The sequence below is a fragment of the Suncus etruscus genome, chromosome 4, assembly GCF_024139225.1.
Source record: "Suncus etruscus isolate mSunEtr1 chromosome 4, mSunEtr1.pri.cur, whole genome shotgun sequence".
NCBI lineage: Eukaryota > Metazoa > Chordata > Mammalia > Eulipotyphla > Soricidae > Suncus > Suncus etruscus.
In genome coordinates, this window is record NC_064851.1 from 112,670,749 (window position 1) to 112,696,538 (window position 25,790).

Sequence of the window (25,790 nt, forward strand, 5' to 3'; positions counted from 1 at the left end):
AATATGGAGATTCCTCCAAGGACTGGAAATTGAGGTCACATTCGACCCAGCTATTCCTCTCCTAGGGATATACCCTAGGAATACAAGAATTCAATACAAAAACCCCTTCCTCACACCTATATTTATTGCAGCACTATTGACAATACCCAGGCTCTGGAAACAACCAAGATGCCCTTCAACAGACGAATGGCTAAAGAAACTGTGGTACATATACACAAAGGAATATTATGAAGCTGTCAGGAAATATGAGGTCTTGAAATTTTACTATACATGGATGTACATGAAATCTATCATGCTGAGTGAAATAAGTCAGAGGGAGAGAGAGAAATGTAGAATAGTCTCACTCTTCTATGGGTTTTAAGAAAAATAAAAGTCATTTTTGCAACAATCCTCAGAGACAATGAGAGGAGGGCTGGAACTTCCAGCTCACTCCATGAAGCTCACCACAAAGAGTGGTGAGTGCAGTTATAGAAATAACTACACTGAGAACTACCATAATCATGTGAATGACTGAGGGAACTGGAAAGCCTGTCTGAAGTACAGGTGGGGGTGGGGTGGGATGAAGGGAGATTTGGGACATTGGTGGTGGGAATGTTGCACTGGTGAAGGGGGGGATGTTCTTTACATGACTGAAACCTAATCCCAATCATATATGTAATTAAGATGTTTAAAAAACACAAAAAAGGGCAAAGAAATGAGAATGTAAAGAAAAAAACACAGGCAACAACCTTTACAAAAAAATTAAACAAAAAAATTAATTTGTGCTATTTTTTTGCATAAGCACAGTAAAAATTGGGGAGATTAGAAAGGAAATTCCCCTAGCCTAATATATACAGGGTTTCTCTGCCCTTGAAGTATAGTGTCATGGATATAAATACAGGCTCCGTACATACTCTTTTACTTTCCTAGATACTTTTGTGATGTCTGGAAGTTTTCTGCTCTATCATGGATGATAAAATCAGGCCTCTGTAGCTAGTGATCTTGATATTTGCACATGTCATAGGATGGAACCTTTCTTTACAGTTCCAGAAGTTCCGTTCCATTACTGTTGTTTTAATCAGTCTTTTGTAGTTGGTGGTCTTGGGTTTTGCACCTATCCCAGGACTAAGCTTGGGAAAGAGTTGTTATTTTTTTCGAAGTTCTGCTCAGTTGCAATTAGTTGTCTCAGTCATACCTCTGGAATTTTTGCTTGTTTGAATTTTTGCTCCCCCCCCCTTTTTTTTCTTTTCTCTTCTTTTTTTTCCTCTTACCTTCAAACAGAAATACATAACTTAAAGCATCTTTTTCTGCCTCTCAAACTGAGGGGGAAATAATGGAGGGCACCAAGACCAAACAGTCATATGAACATTGCGTAGAAATAAAAAATGATCAGACTTGAACACCAAATCCAAAGCCAAGTACAACAGAAACGATACCCAATCTACAACAAACTAGACACAGAATAGACCACTTGCACTAGCAGCCGGGGAGGCAAAGGTGGAGGCAAAGGTGGGGCGAGATGGGATACAAACTGGGAACAGGGGTAGAGGGAGGACAACATTGGTGGTGGGAATGCCCCTTATTCAATATCACTATACCTGAAATACTACTATGAATTATTTGTAATCCACTTTGGTCAAAATAAAAATTATTAATATTAAAAAATAAATAAAAATCATCTAATGAGCCTCTGCCAATAGGCAGTTCCCACTCAACTCAAGAGTATTCAACACATCAGTTCTGGTGATTCTTTACACATACAAGACAAGCCATGCTACAATACTGCTTACTCAATGCTTTCAACTCTTCCATTTCACTTAGAGTAAAAGCCATTGGATGGAGATAAGAGTACAGCAGGTGAGATGTTTACCTCTAGGGTTAACCCAAGATCCCATTTCTGGCAGCCCATAAGGTCCACAAAGCCAGAAGTAATACCTGAGAGCAGAGCTAAGGGAAAACCCTCAGCACTCCTGGGGGTGACCCCAAACAAACCACAAACACCATAAAGTATCTTTCTATTTTGATCAGTGCTGAATCCAATTCCATAATAATAATTAGCATTTGTATATTAAAAAACAGATTTCATGATAAAGATTGGTAAGTGGGGCCAGAACGGTGACACAAGCAGTAGGGCGCTTGCCTTGCACACGCTAACATAGGACTGACAGAGGTTCGATTTCCCCCCCCCCCCTGCATCTCATATGGTCCTCCAAGCCAGGGGAGATTTCTGAGCACATACCCAGGAGTGACTCCTGAGCGTCACAGGGTGTGACCAAAAAAACAAAAAAAGATTTGTAAGTACAGCTACAAAATAAATGTTTATTTAAAGATTTGCATAATTTTAAAGGTTTTCATAACACCTTACTCATGAAAAGTTTTGAACTGAGTCATGTATAGTTCTAAGCATTGAAATTTTTTTTTTTTGTTTTGTTTTTTGGGTCACACCCGGCAGTGCTCAGGGGTCACTCCTGGCTGTCTGCTCAGAAATCGCTCCTGGCAGGCACGGGGGACCATATGGGACATCGGGATTCGAACCAACCACCTTTGGTCCTGGATCGGATGCTTGCAAGGCAAACGCCGCTGTGCTATCTCTCCGGGCCCAGCATTGAAATTTTTTAAAGTAGAAATTGCACATGGATTAAAAGGTCAATTGTTCATTGGAGCAGAGAGCTTTGATGTTATTCAAAATAGCTAAATCCATCTCCCTCATACTTAGCTGGCCTGTATTTTTGCGTGGGTGGGGCCTCTAAGCAGTGTTACACTCACAGACATAGTTGGTCCAAAAGATGCCTTAGCATGATGCATACAACTAAGAGTGAGAGGAACTGGGGAACACACCAGCCCACCTTGGTAATGTTTACAAGTGTCTCCTCTTTCCTTTTACTGAGGTGTTGGGATTTGAACCCTGGTTAATGTGAAATATGTTGTGCTTTTCTTCCCACTGAGTTCCATTTCAGTCCTTCTATTTAAAATGCTTGCATGTTTTTCATATTCTACATATTATATGCACACAGCTGATTAGTATTCCTATGTAATGGCTATTTCACACTTTGTTTTTCTTCCATTTTGAATGGTCTTTTGTCTTCTTAGTTTTCCTTTACTGTGAATTTTATGGTTTAGTCTATGCTATATACATCTCAAGCCTCTTGAATCCCACAGCAATGGCTCCTTACGACTAAATTAATATTTTTGCTTTCTGAGGTCGTAGGTATAAATCTTATTGGAGGAAATGAAATGACTACTTTTCAAAGCAACAACAGCTCCAAGGTTTCAATGTTTTGCTTTATTATTCACTGTACTGCAGTTTATTTTCAAATAAAAGCATTTATGCAGATAAAAAGAATTCAATTTCTTGTTTTGGTGAATGCTTGATTATTTTTCACTTGTTTCAGAGATTAATAAAAATTCTGGTTTAAAAATACAGAGAAAACTAATTTTCACTAATAACTCTGAAGATTCTTTGTTTTGGATTAATATTGCATGGCCCACAAACCTTTGTTTAAAAGTCTAAAACCAATCAAGTCTGGACTCATTCTTTAGTGTTTTCCCTTTTCCCCTAAGTCATTCAGGATTTTTTTTCTCATAACTCAGTGTTTGGCAAATCCACAATTACAGGTCTAGACATATTACTCTATTAATTCACCAGCCTTTGAACTCAGTGGGTTCTTTCATTTTGAAAGCACAGATTTTATTCATTTTCTGAAAATTCTTTACTTTTCTTCAAACTATCTCTATTATTTAATCTTTCATCTTCTTGAAACTTGTAGTAATCTCTCATATGCTGTTATTCTTACTCCTGTTGTCTTAAAGTTTGTCATTTTGAATTAGTCTAATGCACATTGCAAAGAAGAAATATACATATATGCTGTTCTTAAACTATTTTTAAATATCTTCTTTTATTATTTGCATGCTTATTTGTAGAGCTGTGGTTAATATGGAGTTTGCTTTTATGCAGACTCTAAAATCGGAGATTTAAGTTAACCTTATTTATGTTCTTGGAATGAATTGGTAATTGTCACAATAATATTAATTTGAAGCAGTTAATTATTCTCTTGCCTGGGATAATTTTACCTTACTTTCAATCAGTTCATATTTCAAGTATATAGAAACTTTGTTTCATCATGCCAGCTATTCTTTCCTTAAGAGACTATGGAACAATCTGTAACTATTTATTTACATTTGTTTACTGTATTTTTCCTTCATAACAAATACTTTTGGCCAGAATTTTTCTTTTCTTCTATAGCACAAGATGATAATTTTATACTGCCTATATACAACTATGTGAATAAAGGAATATGAGTTTTATGTTTAATGATCTATTTAAATTTATACATATATAGTTATGTTAAGTGTTGTAATTAATAATGTATGGTAATATAAAGGCATATGTATGTTGCTATATATATATTAAATAAAATTATCAAGGAACAAATACTCTTCCTCATAACAATCTGCTGGTTTTTTTCTATCAGAAAATCTTTCCTTTCTTTCTTTCTTTCTTTCTTTCTTTTTCTTTTCTTTCTTTCTTTCTTCTTTCTTTCTTTCTTCTTTCTTTTCTTTCTTTTCTTTTCTTCTTTCTTTCTTTCTTTCTTCTTTCTTTCTTCTTTCTTTCTCTTCTTCTTCTTCTTCTTTCTTTCTTTCTTTCTTTCTTCTTTTTTCTTTCTTTTCTTTCTCTTCTTTCTTTCTTTCTTCTTCTTCCTTCCTTCCTTCCTTCCTTCTTCCTCTTCCTTCCTTCCTTCCTTCCTTCCTTCCTTCTTCCTTCCTTCCTTCCTTCCTTCCTTCCTTCCTTCCTTCCTTCCTTCCTTCCTTCCTTCCTTCCTTCTTTCTTCTTCTTTCTTTCTTTCTTCTTTCTTTCTTTCTTTCTTTCTTTTTCTTCTTTCTTTCTTTTCTTCTTTCTTTCTTTCTTTCTTTCTTTCTTTCTTTCTTTCTTTCTTTTTTTTTTTAGTTTTTAGGTCACACCCAGTAGAACTCAGGGGTTACTCCTAGCTCTGTGCTCAGAAGTTACTCCTGGCAAACTCAGGAGACCATATGAAATACTAGAATTTATACCGGGGTCCGTCCTGTGTTGGCCGAATGCAAGGCAAACACCTTATCACTGTGCTATCGCTCCGGCCCATCTTTATTTTTTTTTCTTTCTCTCTCATTCTCTCTTTCCTTCTTCCTTCCTTCCTTCCTTCCTTCCTTCCTTCCTTCCTTCCTTCCTTCCTACCTTCCTTCCTCCTTTTGCCCCTCCCTCCCTCCTTCCTTCCTTCTCTCTTCTTTCTCTCTTTCTTTCTTTTTCTCTTTTCCTCTTTTTTCTTTCTCTTCTTTCTTATTTAAAAATATTTTTTTTAATTTTTTGCTTTTTTAAATTTTTTTTAATTTTTTTTTAATTTTTTGCATCACCTGGTGATGCTCAGGGGATACTACTGGCTATGAGCTCAGAAATTGCTCCTGGCTTGGGGGACCAAATGGGACGCCGGGGGATCTAACCGTGGTCTGTCCTAGGTTAGTGCATGCATGGCAAACACCTACCACTTGTGCCACCACTCAGGCCCCTCTTCTTTTTCTTTCTCTCTCTGTCTTTCTCTTCTTCCTTCCTTCCTCCCTTTTTTCTTCCTTCCTTTCACTCTCTTTTTCTTTCTTCTCAGGGATTATTAATGATTCTCTGCTCAGGAATCACTCCTGAGAGTACTTGGAGGACCATATATGATTAAGAAGGAATTAAACTGGGATTCAGTATTAAAATTTTTGAAATTTACTTGTTTTTATTTCCTTAGCAGTTTTTCTGAAAATCATATGTCTATTCATATAGATGTGTATTAAGTTATAGATATGTAATCTCAATTGTTATCATACCTAATTAACATCCAGAAATTTTAGGACTAAAATTATTCTATTAAATATTTAATAGAGTAATCAGTGGTGAGGAAATCATAAAAGTAGCTTTAAGATAATATTATTCTGTTCAGAAGAAATTTAAGTGTAATGGCTGTTAAGTGCTTGTTATAAACTTTAGAGGTCTTTCCTTTAGTATTAACTGGATCCTTTAAAAACAGACGTTTTTTTTCTCTGAAAAGAAATATAAAATCACATTGAAAGATGGTACAGGCTCTCTTTTCTAATGAGACAATGATAGTCTGATATAAGTGTTTTTTTATTATATTTGGCAGTTACAATAAAGCTAAAAGTTTTGAGTCACTGACTTTTACAGATAGGATCAGTGCAGAAATATATTCTCACTTGAACTATATTCTTGAAGACTTAACTTCCATGAAAGTAAAACAGAGAGTAAATTATCTGATTTACTGGAAATTTTCTCAGTTCCCTATGCACTTATTCTATTTTCTCACAGGCTTTTCATATTTTAAATATTATTATTCATCTAATAAATGTTAAGGAATATATATTATATTTGTTGCTTCTACCCCAATTTAAAAATTAGGACTTCAAGGTTTGGGGAAGTAAGCAAGCAAAGATATATGGGAAAGTGTGAAAAAGAAAGACTTTTAATATATGCAACTTAGTTAAACCATTCTGGAAGGTAATATTTGAAAGAGGACTTAATGGTGATGAAAGAGCCAAACTACAGCTTCTAAATAATTCTCCTCTAGACAGACAAATTCAAGTGAGATAGCTTAATGTACATTGTAAATTTTCACATAAACTATTCTGTAAATATTATGGTAATTTTTTGTTTCTGAATGAAGATCACATAGATAGCTAATACATTTTTTCTTAGATATTTCAGACATTTTATTTAATAGGTCAAAATTTAACCCATTATTGTCATAAAGATCCCTTTTGTTAGTGAGTGATATTTCCCTATTTAGGGTCGTTCAAGTCAGAAAAGTTACTATAATTGTACATTTTCTACTTAAATATTGCTTTATAATACATATTCCTAAAATACAGTGACATAAAACAGCAATGAATATTGACTATTGTCTCAAAGTTTTAAGGTTAGAAGCAGCTAAACTAAGTATTATTCACAATCTTTTATGAAGTCTATAAAGATGTCAATCAAATGAAGGCTTGACTGGGGTAAAAATTTTGGATTTCAAGGTAATTGTTAAATTGATGAACCTATTGGTAGAGGACCTCAGATACTCCCATCAAGCCTTTGGAGTAACTGCAGAATAGTAAGTGAACCAAGTTAAAATAACAATGTGCTTTATGACAAAACTTTAGAATCCACACAGTATTATTATCACCTTAATAGCCATCATCAAGAAGAGGAAATTTGGTTGCACCCTTTGAAAAAAAGATTTAACCATCCATGTATATGTATATATATATGTATGTATATAATGTATATGTATATAACCATATATAGACATCATAAATAAGGTTCTATTGTTTAAATCTAGTACAAAATCATCACTAAAGTTTTTTAGATTTTACTTTCTTATATTTCTGGAGAATTTTACAATTTTATAACCACATAGCTTTTAGAAAAAACTAAAACTATCCTAACTCTAACCTTCAATACTGGGATTATTTCAAATACATTATAAAATTGACAATTTCTAATATGATTTATAAGGCATGTCATAAATTGGATACATGATCTCTTTTGCTAATATGTTGACCCTCTGTCTCTACTCCAGTTACTCTACTATGTACTAATTACTATGACAACACAGTGTCTCTGATATTCTATTTTATAATGCTCATTTAGATTGTTTTGTTTTTTGGGCCACACCTGGATCCTGGTTATCTGCTCATAAATTGCCCTGGCTTAGGGAACCATATGGAACGCTGGGGAATCAAACTGCGGTCCGTCCTAGGCTAGCGTGTGCAAGGCAGATCCCTTACACCCTGCGTCACTGCTCCGGACCCTCATTTAGATATTTTCTTGCCTAAAATTATTGACTTCTGTTTCCATTGCTCCCTCTCTTAGAAATTTTCATTGAGCTTCTACATAAAGTGATAGCCTTTTTTTGAGTTATTTATAATAGTACTAGAAAAACAACACTGTCACCAAATGAACTGAAATTCGAAATTTCTTTAAATATTCGTGCAATAGATGAGGTCTAAAACTATACTGAATATCCTTTAAAAAATAAGATATTTAAATAATAGTGATGCAAATATATCATTTTAGGCTTCTACAAGTGAGATAAATTAATAGGATTTATTTTTAATTTGATGCTTAGTCTTCCCTGAGCTTGTCTCTATTTTTTTATACTTGGTCTTTGTGAGTTACTATTGTAGTTAGGATATTTTGCATAAATTCTTATGAATGACTATTTTAATTAAAATTATTCTGAACCACAAGTTGTGATGTCAAATGTAAAAATGAGACATTGCAAAATAACGGGGCATGTCTTGAAATGTGTAGCTTTGTTATTTGTTTTACTAAAAATATCTGAGAAATTTTGCCTAAGGCAAAACAACTACTTACTGACAAAATAGAAGTAAATATGAGCCTCCTGGCCATCCATCTGGAGCCTCAACCATTGTACCATGATGACTTCTATTTACTTATTATTCACACTTGACACAATAGGAACTATCATCTCTATTCTTAGTAATTTTAATGATTTTAAATGCCTAGTTTTGAAACTAACTTATTAAAAAGTTAGATTACAAATCAGTGACTTAATTAATATATATGGACTTTGGATTTTTAGTTGAAATATGTAAATAGAGAAATAAGCTATTTCTCATGAGCATACAGCAATTTTTATAGAAGTTATAGCAATCACAATGAATTCCTAGTTTAGCTTTTAGAGTGTGTAGAGTAAAATGAATAACTTAATTTTGTATCTAGTGCAGGTGAAAAGTTTTAAAGATTATATATTAAAAATCTCAAATGGCTATTGATTAGTTTCTCATCTATTTATTTTATTATTATGTTAGCTCCATTCTCAGGATCCCACCGCAAAAAAGCATAGGAGTTTGTTCCAGCATACTTGGCCTCACCTCTTGCTTTGCCTTTTCTGAAGGGAAGTTAGCAAGCTATTTTTATAGGGTGTAAGGGCTTCAAGCTAAGAATAAAATTATAGGTTCTTAGTACATGTTTCATTAGCCAGGTTTGAACTAATTAATCGGTAGAGGAGGTGCTTGGGTGTCCACTTGTTGCCCACTGCCCTTCGACCTTTAGATCGAATGCAGTTATGTTCGGTATGCAGTTAGATACAGTTTATTTCCCACAGGTTCCCAGGTGTTGACAAATATCTTGCACTCCTTAGGCTATCTAACTTCCGTTTTGTGCCCTTGAAGTTCTGGAACTGGCCATCCTTCTTGGCCTAACCACTGGGGCCTAGTCCCTGCTCTCTAATGTTGCTGTTACTACGATTATTGCTAAATTTGGAGTAATCAATATAATGTGTTTTAGTTCTTCATCATTATATTTAGTTTAATCACTTGAAAATATTTAGTCAATCAGTTACTATAGATTATTTCTAGGACAAGTAAGGCAAATTTAGCAATTATGAATTTTGTATAAAGAATAGGAGATTGGCCTTTGGCAACAACATTGCAAATATAATGCTGATAATTGTTATTAATAAAAAACTCAAATATAGAAATATTTTACAGAATTTTACAATAAAAGTGTAATAAAATAGCAAAACTTTCTGAGAAATCAATATTTTAACCTAGGTCATTAAAATCAATAGAAGTTAGTTAGGGGGATAGATGATCATTAAAATTTTCCCCTTCCATGCTGACACAGTGGATAGCTAATAGTAAGTTGTAGCAGAGAAACTGAAGAGGTCATGGTGAAATGTGGTTAGAATATATTTAAATTGTATAGTAAATACACACATAAAGACATGAATATAAGATAAAATGGAGTCATGTCATAAAATTCTTTTATCTTTAGAGTTTTAAAGCTATAATTGTCATTTGTAAGGGGAAAAAAGGATGAATCATAGTTGAATCAGTAAGAGGAATTTACTTTGATTTTACTATAGAGAGATGGGTTGCTGGCAAACTGTGATTGTTTTATTATTTTATTCCAAGTCAATCTGTCATTGTTTAGAAATAGACATGATTTCAAATTTGCTTGCTTTTCTGCTACATAAACTATATTTCTGGTTATTCCCACTCAAAATTTTAGTCACTTGAGACGCAAACCAATTCAGAGGAGCTCACAAGTAGGTTATTCAGCAAAACAAAACAAAGCAAAACAAAACTACTCTATCAGTTATTTTTGTTCTCCAGTTAACCAACTGAAGCCATAATAAAATGGGAAGGATTCTATTTTTTCATTCTGTAGTGTCTTAGTTTTAAAACTGGACCTATTAATTTTTTTATTCAACAGTTTCTTCTATGCGCCAAGCTACATAGGTTCTTGGAGTTATAGACAATATTTGACACTGTTTTTCTCTGTCAGAATTTTTTTTCTGCTCATACCTTTTATTGTCACAGTTTGGACACTGATTTAATTCCCCCTCTGATCACATCTTCTTGTACACAAATCAATTCATGAAAATAAGTGATGATTTTGTCAAATCTTTTCCCCAACCCATATTGTTTTTTTTCAGCAACAATTTTTGTCAATTCAGTTAATTTTGATGTTAGAGGGAAATGATATTAACAAGCATGTTATAATGGATTTTTAAAGGCATTTTAATAGTGATCACTAAACCCTCCAATAGTGGCCTTCCTTTGTCTTATCTCATTGAAGAGGTAGGGGAATAAATTTGGATAAATTTCAATGTCTGTGTTCAGTGCTTAGATAGGTTCTGACTGTTCAGAACTGAAGTAGCTGAACTTTCAAATATCATGTGCTAATAAAAATAAGAATATAAAATGACTTTAGTGAATAAAGTTCATTAATGAGAATGTGTATGAGCCAGTTTCCAAGAAAAGTTATTTGTGAATCAGCAGTGTGTAAATACAGAAAAAAAGAAGCCAAGTGTGAATGATGCTAATTAATGGAAATGCTGAGATTTTCATAAGATGTTTGAAAAATTCAAAGCTGCTTCATGCAAAAGTATTGATCATGAGAGATTTTCTAACAAGCTTAGCAAGTTGCTATCAATAGAATAATTTTGAGGAAATTATGAAGATTACAGTTAATCAATAGATGAATTACTAATGTTTTAAACTGTACTTTTTCTATAAATCAAGGTCTTTATATTATTTATGAAAATATTTTTGAAAAGTCTCCTAAAGGGAGATAGTTATAATAGGAGTAAATACCATTATTTAAGGAGAGAAAGATGGGACCTTCCTGTTGAAACTGTGGAGCATGAGATATGCAGCATTTAAAAGCACATAGACAATAGTGCAAATACTAAAAGGAAATCAGCCTGGGAGCTAGTACAGGCATGACAACACACTCTTTGTCTACGGTGGATTCTGATTGGATCCTCACAGTGCATGGCCTTGGAATATTGTGTGTGTAGATCTGGAGTTCTCCCTGCCCCAGCACTTCTAAGATGTCATCTTGGTGGTCCCATAATCAAGGACCCACTAATTGAGCCATCAGCTATTTGCCAAAAATACTGATACTGGACTCTGGGCCCTGCTCTGAAATAATGTCTAGGCATACTCTGGTACAGTGAAATGTCAGAAAAAATTAGAAGGACACAGTAAAAGACTCCTCTCTGTGTGTAGCTCTCTGCCTCTCTCTCACCACTCTCTTCTCTCTATCTCTCATATCTCATCTTTCTTCTGTCTGACCTCTCCTTTCTCTGTCTGTCTCTGCCTCTCTTCTTTTCTTTTCTCTCTTCTAACTCTCTCATGTCTGTCTGACTGTCCATTTTCTACCCATCTTTCTGGCAGTCTGTCCATCTGTCATTCTGTCTATCTCTCTCTCTTTCTCTCTCTTTCAAAACCTGTGTGTGAATGGATGTGGGAAGCAATTTTCCACAACTCAATAATGAATTTTCCATGATTCATGGACTTTTTTTTATCTTAAATAGTTGAATCGATAAAATTTCTGGATCCTGGTAAGAATTGTAGAATTTATGGTTTTACAACTTGCTTCTTTGCAGGCCCTCTGCTTGCAATATCAAAGTATCATAAAGCTAATAGCTTGAATTCACAATTAAAAAAATAAAGTTATCCAGATACCTGGCAGCTAAGGGATGGGAGGAATGAAGCTTTTTGACCCTTCAAGTTCTTTCTGTAACTCTTTCTTTGATTGGCCTACCTGGGGATTCTCTGGAATATTTTTGTGGAAATCTGAAATTTATCCATTGTGAAAATATTTTGCCCTGGAAGTGTTTGTCAAAAAATTTCAAGAATTTTTTTAACTCCACAAATACTGAAATGTAGTGGTATTGGAATTAAATACATAGTAAAGTTATAATCTGTTTGAAATGATAGTATCTTCTTTATTAGCATAAAAATGTTAAATTTTGTGGTCATCTTTATTCTTTTTGCATTAGAAAAAACTGCAGAGATTACAATGATAGAAAACTCATAATAATTGAAAGAAAGGGTCAGAGTAATAGGGAGAAAAGATGCTTCTAGTTAAAAAGAAAATAGTAAAGCAGACATTGAGTAGTTAAATATTCTTGTTTAAAAAAAATCTCTAGAACAGTATAATTCCTAGTGGTATATTTTTATATATTTTTATTTAAATACCTTGATTACATACATGATTGTGTTTGGGTTTCAGTCATGTAAAGAGCACCACCATCACCAGTGCAACATTCCCATCACCAATCAAATCACCAAAAGACACACAGTTACTAAGTTGTTGATGGTTGAGTGGAGGGTGGGTCTCTGTATTGGTCTATGATTCTCAGGTTTCTCAATATATTAACTCTTGAAAATACTAAATAATACAGATGCTCAGACTCCAAGTTAGAAGGTAGAAAAGTTTATTGGAAACTAAAGAAAAGAGAAGGAATTTCCCATAGAACTAGTTAAGTACGGTTCATTTGGAGGTCATTTTATAGAAAGTTGTGTCTTTGTCAGGCCTAAAAATATCTTTGCTTTCCTTACCAATTGATAAGAAAGTCACAAAGATTAAAAGGATCCTGCTTAGTGTTCTGGCTGGTCTGAGTCTTTTAAGTTGGGCTCTTTGCCTTAGGCATGGCCTATTATCTTATTCTCTCTGTGTGCCTAAACTCTGAGGAAGAAATTTATAGTTTTGGGGAGTACAGGAATATTTAAAAATGTAGGACAGGGTCAGTCAAAAATGGAACTGCTCACTGCAGTTGGCAAAAGGAAACTGAGTCTTCCTCTTCCTTCTTCCACTGGACACTTCCTGCCACCAAGGTCCCAGATTTCCTTCCCATGCTCCCCTCCTTTTCTGGCAGATATTTCTTCTCTCTTTTTCCCCTCTTTTTTTTTTTTTTAGAGAAGTACATTTTCACTATACATTTCTTTTTTTTTTTCTTTTTTGTTTGGGCCACACCCGGCAGTGCTCAGGGTTACGGCTGTCTGCTCAGAAATATCTCCTGGCAGGCACGGGGGACCATATGGGACACTGGGATTCGAACCAACCACCTTTGGTCTGGATGCTGCTTGCAAGAAACGCCGCTGTGCTATCTCTCCGGGCCCATACTATACATTTCTAACTTAAGCAGCTGCATGAAAAGAAAAATGTTTGAATAAAAAGTTACAAAACCTACATTTTCTGGATGTGGCTTATAATCCTATAATATTCAAATGCACAGATGATACTTTGAGTACTGTCTCAATTTGATTCACATATTTTTGATCTGAACAAAAGGTGCTATAAATGATACAGTTGAAAGCAAGATAAACTTTTTTTTTATGAAGACAAAGATGCAAAGAGAGAGGACAAGGTGAAGTTACAGTGGGAAGACAATCACCCATAAACAGAATTCTCATTTTCTTCAGCAAGTTGAAAGCAAGTTAAACTTAACATAGTATTTTACATATATAGGAATCTTTTGAATAGAAGAAACAACTACTTTTTGCTTACAGGCAGTCATTCTGTTAATATTTAGAAAATTTGTCAGAACTTTAAGGATGTTATCTATCCTTCAATGAGAATTGTATTTTACATATGAGCTTCTATACTTTCTTATTCTTTTTGTTTATTTGTTTTTCTTGGGCCACACCATTGGCTCAGGGGTTACTCCTGCCTATGCGCTCAGAAATCATCTTGGCTTGGGGGGACCATATGGGATGCCAGGGGTTCGAACTGTGGTCGGTCCTTTCAAGCAGACATGCCTTACCTCTAGTGCCACCACTCCAGCCATATTTTCTTATTTTTAAAATACCAAGATGACATTTAGCTAAAAAGTAATTAGATGTTAGGTTTGGGTAAACACTCATATTAAAAATTGGATCATTTTTAAAGTAGTTGTGTTTCAAGACTTAACACCAAATAATGTCACTTCTTATCTTTGGAACAGTACACTAAATGCTTGCCAGTACTGTAAATACTTATCTACATGTTAATTATAGTATATATAAAAGTTTTCACTTTAAGTGCTATAAGTATTGAAGTTTAGTTATATTGGGGGATAATTACGATAGAGACTGTTTTTTAAATATTTGTACATATTCTTTTCACTTACAGTTTGGTTGCCACAAAAGAAACAGACAGTGCAAGATCTCGAAATGCTCCAATGTCACCTTCTGACTTCTTAGATAAATTGATGGGGAGAACTTCAGGATATGATGCAAGAATCAGACCCAATTTTAAAGGTAAGGATTCTGTTTAAACTGAATGTCAAAAGTGTTTACAGTGAGATTGAGTGTGATAAATTTTTATTTATCCACCCCATATTGTACTATCAATTTTATCCACCCTCCCAAGTTCTTTCTTAGTAGAAGACTTATCTTGGAATAAAAAACAACTTTACTCGCATATTGCTATCATAATTTGTCTTTTCTTTTGTAATTGCTATAACAATATCATGATTTGTTTCCAGAAATTATATACATAAAATATATAATAATATAATACACAATATAAACAAGAAGAAAAATAAAAATCACATGATCATCAATAGACACAGAGAAAGCATTCAATAAGTTTCAACACCCACTCCGGATAAAAACTCTCAGCAAGATGGGAATGAATGGAACCTTTCTCAATCTAGTTAAGGCCAGTTATAACAAGCCAATGGCAAATATTATCTTCAATGGAGAGAAACTGAAAGCCTTCCTTCTAAACTCCGGTACAAGACAAGGTTGCCCCCTCTCACCACTCCTATTTAACATAGTACTGGAAGGACTTGCTATAGTGATTAGGTAAGAAAAAGATATCTAGGGAATCCAGATAGGATAGTTACAACAATTTTGATCTTGTGAGCCGCTACACTAAAAAACTGTGTTAAACATTATTATGAAAACATGTCCTTTATTATCACTATTATGTAACAAACTATGAGGCTTTTTTCCCCTAAAGGGCTGAGAAATGAAGATATTTGGAATAGTGGTGGTAAAGAAATGACTCAACAAACTGAGTCCATGTCTTGTTTTCTGGAGATCGAGATGCAATAACCACATGGTCCTCAGCACATAATAGTAAGAGCAACCTCTGATCACAGAGATAAGAGTAACCCTAAGCACTACCAGGAGTAGCACAAAAACAAAGCTATTAGAGGAAGGATTAGTACTTGACAATTGAGGGATTGTCCCTTTTTTTTTTTTGTCTACTTATGGTAGCTCTGTATTTTTCTTTATTTTTCATATTGAAGAAATGCTAAGTGTTTTATATTTATCTTTCTAAAATGGGCAATAGCATGATGGTCACTGATTATAGTATCATTTTATTAAGTAAATAAGGCATGGCATTAATAGCTGAAACTAGAGGTGTTATGCAAGTGATACTTGGATAATATAATGTGTAACTCATTCAAGAATACAGTAGTGTTAACCAAAATGAGGTAATCAAGTCACTATTTTTTAAAATAGTTAACTTTATTTTGTAGTTAAGTATAGCAGGCATTCTTTTCTTAATATTCAGGGCCTTCATTATCTTGGGGAAAAAAAACCCCAAAATTGATTTTGTTTTCTTTAGAGGCTAAAGTTGATTTTTTTTCTACTTTCAAAAAAATCTACTTCATGGCCTAGGAGATAAATCAAAGGACTGGAGCAAATGCTTTGCATGTTAGAGTTTCAGGTTTAATCCTTGCACTGCATGAATTGCTGAGCACCACGCTGGGAGTAACCCTCAGTATCACTATTATGGCCTCTCATCTCTTAATTCTGAACTTAATTCTGACTGACTTAGTCACTAGCTACTGGTAGAATTTATATATACTTTAAATCTGTACTTAATTTGAATAATACTAAATCCTTGGAGTTTTTATCCGGAGTGGGTGTTGAAACTTATTGAATGCTTTCTCTGTGTCTATTGATGATCATGTGATTTTTATTTTTCTTCTTGTTTATATTGTGTATTATATTATTTTTCTTCTTGTTTATATTATATATTATGTTGATGGATTTTCGAAAGTTAAGCCATTCTTGCATTCTTGGGATGAAACCTACTTGATGACATGATACTATACTTAGAAACCTATGCAGATGACATGATACTATACTTAGAAAACCCTAAAGATTGTATCAAAAAGCTTTTTAGAAACATTAGAGGCATATAGCAATGTAGCAGGCTATAAAATGAACAAATAGAAATCAATGGCCTTTTTGTACACCAATAATGATAGGGAAGAAATGGATATTAAGAAAACAACCCCGGGCCCGGAGAGATAGCACAGCGGGGCTTTTGCCTTGCAAGCAGCCAATCCAGGACCAAAGGTGGTTGGTTCGAATCCCGGTGTCCCATATGGTCCCCCGTGCCTGCCAGGAGCTATATCTGAGCAGATAGCCAGAAGTAACCCCTGAGCAACGCCGGGTGTGGCCCAAAAACCAAAAAAATAAATAAATAAAAAAAAAAAAAAGAAAACAACCCCATTCACATTAGTCTCACATAAACTCAAATAAATTGGAGTCTACTTAACTAAAGATGTGAAGGACCTATACAGAGAAAACTATAAAAACCCTGCTCCTAGAAATAAGAGAAGACACATGGAAATGGAAATCCATACCCTGCTCTTGGATTGGCAAGATTAATATCATTAAAATGACAATACTCCCCAAAGTTTTGTACAGATTTAATGCGATCCCTCTAAAGATATGCATGACATTCTTCAAAAAAGAGGAACAAACACGTTTGAAATTCATTTGGAACAAAAACAATCACGAATAACTAAAGCAATACTTGGGAAAATGAATATGGGAGGTATTACTTATCACAACTTTAAACTGTATTTCAAAGCAATTGTTATTAAATCAGCATGGTATTGGAATAAAGACAGACCCTCAGATCAGTGGAACAGGCTTGAGTACTCAGAGAATGTTCCCCAGATATACCGTCACCTAATTTTTGATAAAGGTGCAAGAAATCCTAAATGGAACAGGGAAGGCCTCTTCAATAAGTAGTTTGGCACAACTGGCTAGCCACTTGTAAAAAAGAGAACTTAGACCTCCAGTTAACATCATGTACAAAGGTAAAATACAAATGGATTAAAGACCTAGATATCAAACCTGAAACCATAAAGTGTATAGAACAACATGTAGGTCAAACACTCCATGACATTGAGACTAAAGGTATCTTTAAAGAGGAAACAGTAATCTTCAAACAAGTGAAAGCAGAAATAAATAATGAGACTCTATTAAGCTGAGAAGTTCTGCACCTCAAAGGAAATAGTGCCCAGAATACAAGAGCCACCCACTGAGTGGGAGAAACTATTCACCCAATACCCATCAGATAAGAAGTTAATATCCAAAATATACAAGGCATTGACAGAACTTTACAAAAAAAAATTTAACCCCATCAAAAAATGGGGAGAAGAAATGAGCAGACACTCTGACAAAATAGAAATACAAATGGCTAAAAGGCACATAAAAATGCTCCACATCACTAATCATCAGGGAGATGCAAATCAAAACAACTATGAGGTACCATCTCATGCCACAGAGATTGGCACACATCAGAAAAAATGAGAACAAGAAGTGCTGGCAAGATGTGGAGAGAAAGGAACTCTTATTCACTGCTGGTGGGAATGCCATCTGGTCCAATCTTTGTGGAAAGCAATATGGAGATTTCTCCAAAAACTGGAAGTTGAGCTATACCACTCCTAGGGCTATATCCTAGGAACATAAAAATACAATACCAAAATCCCTCTCTCACACCTATATTTATTGCAGTGTTGTTTAAAATATCCAGACTCTGGAAAAAGCCTAGATGCCTCTCAATAGAAGAATGGTTAAAGAAACTACGGTACATATACACAATGGAATATTATGCAGCCATCAGAAGAGATAAAGTCATGAAATTTTCCTCTACATGGATGTATATGGAATCTATTATGCTGAGTAAAATAAGTCAGAGGGAGAGAGATAAACACAGAATTGTCTCCCTCATCTATGGGTTTTGAGAAAAATGAAAACTATTTGAGTAATGATTCTCAGAGACAAAATAGAGGAGGACTAGGGGTCCAGCTCCTGACATAAAGCTTACCACAGGGATCGTTTAGTGCAGTCACAAAAATAATTACACTGAGAACTATCATAACAAAATGTGACTGAATGAGGGAAGTGGAAAGCCTGTCTAGAGAGGGCGCAAAAGCTATCTGGGCCATGCATTTTCCAGCTGCCTGAGACTGGATTTTATCAGCGTTCCTGCTGGTGATCCTGCCTTCTTCAGAGGTGGGTCGGGACATACACGTACTGATTCCTGCTGGTTTCTGCTCGGGGTCAGAAGGGCGCAGAAGCCATCTTGGGCCATGTGGTTTTCAGCTGCCCGAAACTGGATTTTATCAGTGTTCCTGCTGGCAATCCTGCCTGCTTCAGAGGTGGATCAAGACGAATACATAATGATTCCTGCTGCTTTCTGCTGGGTGTCAGAAGAGCGATGATGATCCTGCCTACTCTAGAGAGTTCTTGACAGGCTCCGTCCTCTGCTGTGCCTTGTAAGGGACAATGATGGGCACTTTGTACTAATCAAGGGATATGTGCAACAGGAAGAAATCAGACTTTTAAACATGTATGCACCCAAATAGAGACCAGCAAATTATCTAATACAATTACTGACAAATCTCAAAGAATCAATAATAATGCAATAATTGTGGGACACTTCAACACGGCCCTGTCAACACTTGATAGGTCAAGCAGACTGAAACACAACAAAAACATACTTGCCTTGAAAAGAGAAATTGAAGAAAAAGGACTAGTAGACATATATAGGACATTCCACCCAAAAAAAACCTGCATAAACATTCTTCTCCAATGTACAGGATAGACCACATGCTGACACATAAAACATACCTTCATAAGATCAAGAGGATAGAAATCTTGCAGGCTACTTTTGTTGACCACAATGCTTTAAAATTAGCTGTGAAGTACAAAGAGACACAGAAGAAAAACTTTAACAATTGGAAATTAAACAGCCTGCTACTGAAAAACCAGTGGGTCTGAGATGAAATCAAAGAGAAAATCAAAACTTTCCTGGAAACAAATGATAATGAAGACACAGACTTCCAGAATCTATGGGACACAGCAAAAGCGGTCCTGAGGGGAAATTTTATAGCTTTGCAAGCACACATCAGGAATGTGTGATGGAAGAAGGGGCATACCTGAATAACTTAATGACACTGCTCACAAAATTATTACTTTTGGGGAAAAGCAGGTAAGGAGGTGGTATAATACAGGTCTTATACTTATCTTGGAAGTTTAGGTTTCCTCATTGTCTTTTTTTGGATTTTCTTGTGGTGTGTGGGTTCCCAGGCACCTTTCCATCACAGCCCCTGACCTTCTTGAGACTGGTAAAAGATTTGTGGCAGAGAGGTCTTGGAAGAGCTCTAGCATTGGGGATACTTTTAGAGCTAAGTCCGGTTTCAAGTAATAGTTCACGTTAGGTGGAGTTGGTAGGGAGGGCCGCGCAGCATGAGTCCGCAGGGGAGTTGGTTACCTTTTCTTGCAGGGGACAAGGTGTGGGTTTGACTGGGTGTCCCTTCGCTTGGGTGCTGGGTACTGGTTCGTTGGGGTAGGAGGTCAGTCTTGATGCCAAATGGATTAAGAACTGAGGGTGAAGAGTTTTAATATGGTGGGAGGTCTGGATGGGATTGAGGGGTGAAGGGATAGTTGGATTTCCTAAGAGGGAAAAGGGGAAAGTATATGGAAGGGTTAGGAAGGAAGAAAAGAGAAAATACATTAGAAAGAAAGGGAGAAGAGGAAAGAAAAAAGGAAAAGAGGAGAAAAGAAAAGAAAAGAAAAAAGAATGAAAAGAAAAGAAAAGAAAAAAAAGGAAGTAGTGAGAAGAGAAGAGAAAATAGCAAGGGAATTCTAGATTGGTTGAATGTGTTCGATATGTAGGGCCTGTAGTATAAGTCTGTACATCACAGTTGCTGCTTCAGTGGTCTGTCTGGTCACGTGCTTCAAATCCTAAAAGAAGATATAACCTAGAGATAAAGTGTATGTTGAAGAGTTTTCTTGTGACATTCTCGTAGTGGAAGCTGGGTATGGTATCTTGTGTGACTGAACCCCGAGATGCCATCTTAGTTTGTCCACCCTTTGTATCCAAGAACGCCTGTGGATAGAAAAGCTGGGAGGTTATTTTAAATATAGTAAGATTAAGGCATTGTATTTTGTGGGGTTTTTTGTTTGTTTTTTGGTTATGTTTTTCTTCTATTTCCTTTTCTTCTTTTAAATTTATATTTATAACCTTTAGACGAACAGTTTTTTGTTTGTTTGTTTGTTCATTTGTTTTTTTTCCTTTTCTTTTTATTTGCTTTTATTTATTTATTTATTTCAAAAAGAACAACATAACTTGAATCATCTCGTTCTGCCTCGTAAATTGAGGGTGGGAATGGATGGTAGCAGGACAATTAAAAGTCTACAATAACAGAATCAATACCCAATCTACAACAAGTATACACAGAGGGGACCAATTATACTAGCAGTTCCAGGGGCAACTGAAGGGGATATGGGATGCATGCCAGGCACAGGGGTGAAAAAAGGACAATACTGGTAGTGGGAATGTCCCTGATTCAACATTACTAAGTACCTTAAATATTACTGTGAAAGATTTATAATTCACCTTGGTCACAATAAAAATTATTTTTAAAAAATGAGAAAGAGAGAACTTTGAATGATACTCTTCTCCCAGATTTAAGCTCTACAATTGACAAGCTAAGATTGGGGACAAATATTGGTATAATATTTTTCCTATCTACATGAGGGTGAAAGTATTAATTCACTCATTTACAAAAATGGATATAAGATATCAGTATAATGTCCGGATTGTAGTAGGAACTAAAATTGCTACTTTTGAAAAATAGAAACTAAATAAAAATGTAACCAAGGTGTTTAAATAAAAAATATTATAAAAAGAAATAAATCTAAAAAATGTAATTTCTAGTACTGTAGGAATCCATTAATTAGTTCTATGGTTTCTTACAAGTTATTGATTCAATAAACCCCATTTTATCAGTTGTAAAATGATATATAGTGGAGGCACATAATACATTTGAATATTTCCCACTACTTATTTCCTAATACTACTAGTAAATTCAACCTTACCAATTACCCTTGCATTGCTATACTAAAAATAAAAAAGAAGACTTTTTATATTAAAATGCCATTTACAAGTTCTTTTCAAAGATTTAAAATTTCACTTTTGTTTTAATATAATTACTATTTCATGGAATTATATGAAAAGTTCTCTTCCATGACAACTCTTAATGTGAAAATCATTGATTTTTAAATGGAAAAAGAAACACTTTCAAGAATTACTTTTTAAGCAGCAGATTTTCTACAAGAGAATTTGTAATGTCACAGAAAACATTATAAGATGAAGTATGTATGTTTACTCTTAGAGATATTTTTATGAAGAAGTCTAACATATCAGTTTGTTCAAGGGAAAAGTAATGGAAAAGGGAAAGTAATAGTATTGAATTGGTGATGGAATTTTAAACTGAATGGCTGACTAAAAGTGGGTGACAACAAAACCCTAAATTAGTAGTAGAGCAATAGTAACCTTTTCCTTTCTTGTGATTCATCAGTGTAATTCCTGTTAAAAGTCATGTACTCTTTATACAGTCATCATCATAAAATATCAAATAAGAAAATATATAAAATTCATGGTTATTCTTTATATATCTAGTTTATATTTATTTTCTGTTTATAATAGATATTCAATATTTTCTTTTAAATATAGCAACTGAGACAGCTTGAAATGTATCATTTAGCATTTTATAGAAATATAGATAAACATACTTATAATTACACATAAGTTACAGCCATTACTTAAAGTTCTAGTTCCTAATAAAACTAATTTTATTGAAGTACCCCAGTGGTACTTTAAAATTATTTAAAATTATTTTTACATTAAAGAAAAAATTGCAAATATGAACACTATGATGCAAATGATGCATTTTGATGCAATAATTTGTTTAACAACAAATTAAAAATTATTTGGAGCTAAATTTGTCATTTTAATAAATTCCCTAAAATGGAATCAAAATATTTTTCAATACATTGGTAATGGTTGAAATAGATAGTATGTTATACACAAAGTTTGTCAAAAACTGATCATACCTCAATTTTTAATGAAGTAATTTTTAATCAGAGGTTATGGATATCTTTATAAACATTGCAATTTTATTTAGTCAAAACATTTTGGAAGAAAATTTTTTTGAATCTTGCATATCCTGTTTATATGTTTTGACTCAGTAAAATAACAGAGTGTCCTCTCTTTCTCAAAAAGAGTTTCATTTCCAAAAACAGTAGAATATGATTAATTGAATCTTGATTTAGCTTTCCTTTGATGTGCTCAGGACACATCTTTAATTTACAGGCAATTTTTGGAAAAGAAATTCAGTATCCTACCCACTAATATGGTACATATTTCCCCATATATGGCTAAAATAAAGCAATTGTATGACAGCTTAAAAAAGACATAACTAGTAAATAGATACTTTTGAGGATATGATTATGACAATAATTCTACAAGCTGTTTACTCTTTGCCAAATAATTCATTTCAACTGCACTTTTTTTTCTTTTGAGGATGTAATGTCTCTCAGTTTGTGCCAGAAAAATAGCCAGGATATGAATTTGACATCTCATGCATGGTGGGAGATGGGAAAGGATTCTGAGAGCACTATTTACTTCCAGACAAAAGGTCACAGAATTAATTCTCTGAGCCAATATTTGAAATTGGCTGAACAGAAAGGTTTAGATATTTGGAAGATTGTGTGTATGTTCAAAATGTACTCTTGAATGTAATCCCCCCACCCCTTTCAAAAGACAGAGAACCTTGTGTCCACCTTAGTGTACTAAATTGCCTTTTTTGTGAGACAGATTTCTAAACATACAAAGTTCTACTTGTAAAATCCTACTTATACAGTCTCCTGGCTACGACAGGAGGAAACTGTTTCTGAAGAACAAATTCTGGGTTATTGTAGTGCATCATGGACTTTACTTTGAAGGAATTGTGAATTTATCCTTTTGATATTCTTAAAAATTCCTCCTCTTGACAAGCATGTTTGTCTTTCAGATTAATTTGTTGAGCACAGTAACAGATGCATAATTTTAATTAGGTCTATGGGTGATATATAAATACTGTTCTGGGCAATCGTATTCTGTTTAGCTCAACTGTTGATTGTGTAACGGCCGGAGAGATAGCACAGAGGTAGGGCATTTGCCTTAACCACAGCCGACCCAGGACAGATGGTGTTTCAAAGCCTGGCATCCTATATGGTTCCCTGTGCCTGCCAGGAGTGATTTCTGAGCGCAGAGCCAAGAGTAACCCCTGAGCCCCTCTGGATGAGACCCAAAATCAAAAACAAAACAAAAAGAACTGGTGATTGTGTTTTGTTAAAGCTTAGATGGCTTTTAACACTACTTAAATCAACCGTGTTTAGTCTTTCTATATAATTGATGGGAATGAAAAGAAGAGGAAGTCTGGGGAATGTACTAGATACTAAATAGAGTTTATTCAAAGTTTGTTATTTGTTAAACTCTTGTCTCAGTACTCTTTGTGTATCCATTCATGTAACTTTCACAACATGTCTACGGAATACTTACTATTAATATTTTTATGTAAGAGATGAGAAGAACTGACACAGGGAGAAGTGAATTAATTTGCTCACAGTGACAAAGGTTAGGTAAACAAGTTCACCTACAGTGTTCACCCATATGCTATGTTTCAAAAAAAAATATGAGAGGCATTAAAAAGCACTTGTGTTCTGGCAAGATACTATAGTATGAATGAACCTTGTATGCAAGCCAGTTGGGTTTGACCTTAGGACCAATATGCTAGTTGACCAAGAAGTCTCCTGGGTCTGCCAAGGACTACTTGGATGGATCAAAAATCAAACAAGAACCAAGTCCCGCGCCTGAACCCAGGAACCCCCAACCTGGCTGCAGGCAGGCAGCCCTGCACCTGAATTCAGGGACCCCTCCCTGACTGCAGGCAGAGTGAGTGCGCCCATCACCCGGCCACCTCCCCAAGTGGGCGCAGTACCCTGCGTTTTGCAGCAGACCCGTGCCTGAATTCAGGGACCCCCGACCCAACTGCAGGCAGGAGGAGTGCGCCACCCGGCCACTTCCCCACGTGGGCACCCAGAGAACCCTGTGCCTGACCCACTCTGCACTGCTGGGAAGGGCTGGAGCTTATAAACCGGGTGAGCTTTGATCTACTCCCCGGACCTAGGGTATCCTAGAGCAGCCTGCCCCCTGAGCCCTGGAGTGGACCTATGACCCCCAGGGGTGAAGAGAGAATGTCAGGTGGGTTTGGCTGCAACAATTTCCTCAGCTGAGGCTCAGAAGAGGTGAAGCTCCGCTGACTCCCAGGGAAAGGAGGGAGGACAGGGAGCTAGGCTCAACAGCGCCCTCCAACATTGTGGCCAGGAGTGGAACTGCACTACCTGCCAACAAAAGGAAAAAACAGACCAGACCCTACTAGAGAACACAGGAGGAGCCAAATCATAGTGAGCCCACCCAACAGAACCCTCTAGAATCACGCTCAGGGAGGGGACCAATCCCCAAGCCATAGGGGGCAAAAGCAGGCTGAACTTGGAAGGCACTGAACTCCAAGCCACACCAATAAATGCAAAGAAATATGAGTAAATTAAGGAGAACCCTAACATCTGGAGATATGGAGAGAAACCCTAGCAAGTTTCCAAGTCCAACAAAACACACAGATCCATTGGAAGGAGACTTAAAAGCAGCCATGAAGAACAAAGTGGAAGCCTTAATTAAGGAAATGAAGGAAACACTAGCCACCTAATATAAGAAATCCATGGAGGAACAAATCAGCCAAATTAAAGAACTGTCAAAGAATATGAGAGATTCCATACAAAGGGAAATAAAGGAGTTTAAAAATGACACAACAAGCCATTTGAGCAGGATCACACAGTTGGAGAAGCACATTGAAGAACACGAAGGAAAACTGCAAACAAAAAACGACCAAGAAACCAGCAAGGAAATAAAAGGCAATGCACTGGAAGGAAAAGTCCAGTATCTAATGAACAAGGACAAAATAAATAACCTAAGAATTGTGGGTATGCCAGAAGGGGAGGAAATATGAAAAGGGGAAGAACAAGTAGTCAGGGAAATATTAACAGAAAACGTTCCCACCCTCTGGGAAAAAAATTCAGTGCAAATCCAGGAAGTGAAGAGAGTCCCTAATATAATAGACCCTAACAAACCAACACCAAAACATATAGTAATCCAAATGGCAAGAGAGAGAGAGAGAGAGAGAGAGAGAGAGAGAGAGAGAGAGAGAGAGAGAGAAAGCTTTGTTAAAGCTATAAGGAAGAAAAAAAACCTCAAATAAAAAGGAAGGGACATAAGAATCAAACCAGATCTCCCATTTGAAATAATTCAAGCAAGAAGACAGTGGAATGACATATTTAAACGCCTGAATGAAAGA

General features: G+C 35.4%; 1 protein-coding gene and 1 pseudogene across 1 annotated transcript in view; one reads left to right on the forward strand and one right to left on the reverse strand.

The window, feature by feature from the left end:
* Positions 1-25,790, reverse strand: part of LOC126005982 (prefoldin subunit 3-like) — a 1,144,584-nt pseudogene that overhangs the window by 277,685 nt on the left and 841,109 nt on the right.
* Positions 14,525-25,790, forward strand: part of GLRA3 (glycine receptor alpha 3) — a 559,340-nt gene continuing 548,074 nt past the window's right edge. Inside the window, exon 1 of the mRNA XM_049771299.1 lies at positions 14,525-14,550. The gene's annotated coding sequence lies outside the window, so the exon portion shown is untranslated. The remainder of the gene's footprint in view (positions 14,551-25,790) is intronic.